The following is a 1,317-nucleotide window of genomic DNA, read 5'->3' as shown; positions in this document are numbered from 1 at the left end:
AGGAAGAAAGGAAGGAAGGAAGGAAAGGAAGGAAAGAAAGAAAGAAAGAAAGAAAGAAAGAAAGAAAGAAAGAAAGAAAGAAAGAAAGAAGGAAGGAAGGAAGGAAGGAAGGAAGGAAGGAAGGAAGAGAAGGAAGGAAGGGAAAGAAGGAAAGAAAGAAGGAAGGGAAGAGAGAGAGAGAGAGAGAGAGAGGTTCAAAACAGTATCAAGAGCTACAATGTGTCTGCCTGACATTGACCCTCAGACGATCAGAAGAAAGTCCTGGGCTCCACAAGGCCCATGTCGTCCTCTTCTGGCTGCCATATGCACCAGGCACACACATGGTGCACATACCATAGGCACCAGGCACACACATGGCACACATACACACATGCAGACAAAGAACTCATAAGCATAAAAATCAGTATATCTTTAATCTCACTATTATTATTATTAGTGTAGTGATTCACTGTCTCTGTCTTTAGACACACCAGAAGAAGGCATCAGATCCCATTACAGATGGTTGTGAGCCATCATGTAGGTGCTGGGAGTTGAACTCAGGACCTGTAGAAGAGCAGTCAGTGCTCTTTACCTTTGAGTCGGTCCTCAAATCAATAAATCTTTAAAAAACAAGTGACATTTAAAACAATAACAACAACAACACTGTTAAAAGTGTTTTACCTACCTATTCTCAAACTCATGGGACCCCGTGTGTGTGTGTGTGTGTGTGTGTATCATGTTTAGAGACCAGAGAACAACTTGAGGGAATCAGTCCTCTCCTTCCACCATGGATCCTTGGGATGGAACTCAGGTTATTAGGTTGGGCAACAGGCACCTTTACTTGCTGAGCCAACTCACTAACCCTCTTTGTTTCTTTGCTTGAGACAGGGTCTTGTTATGTAGTCCAGGCTGACCTCAAACTCAGTATGTAGCCCAGGTTGTCCATGAACCCACAGCAATTCTCCTCCTCCTCCTCCTCCTCTTCCTCTTCCTCTTCTTCCTCCTCCTGCTCTGAGGATTGAACCCATGACCTCATGTATGTTATATAAATGCTCTGCCATAAGTTATACCTGCAGCCCTAATTTTCCTTTCTTCCCACAAAGAAGTCTGTTTTGTGGAAAGTACCAACAAACGGTCAGGAGAGGCTGGCAGAAGGAGACCTACTGTCTCAAGGTGAAGAGGATTCTTGTTTCTTTGGGGTTTTTTTGTTGTTTTTTGTTTGTTTTTTGTTTTGGGGGGGTTGTTTTTTTTTTTTTTTTTTTTTGAGACAAGGTTTGTCTATGTAGCCCTGAGTGTCCTGGAACTAACTATGTAGACAAGGCTGGCCTCAAATTGGAA

The sequence above is a fragment of the Mus caroli genome, chromosome 14 (assembly GCF_900094665.2).
Source record: "Mus caroli chromosome 14, CAROLI_EIJ_v1.1, whole genome shotgun sequence".
NCBI classification, from domain to species: domain Eukaryota; kingdom Metazoa; phylum Chordata; class Mammalia; order Rodentia; family Muridae; genus Mus; species Mus caroli.
This window is presented reverse-complemented; position numbering follows the sequence as displayed.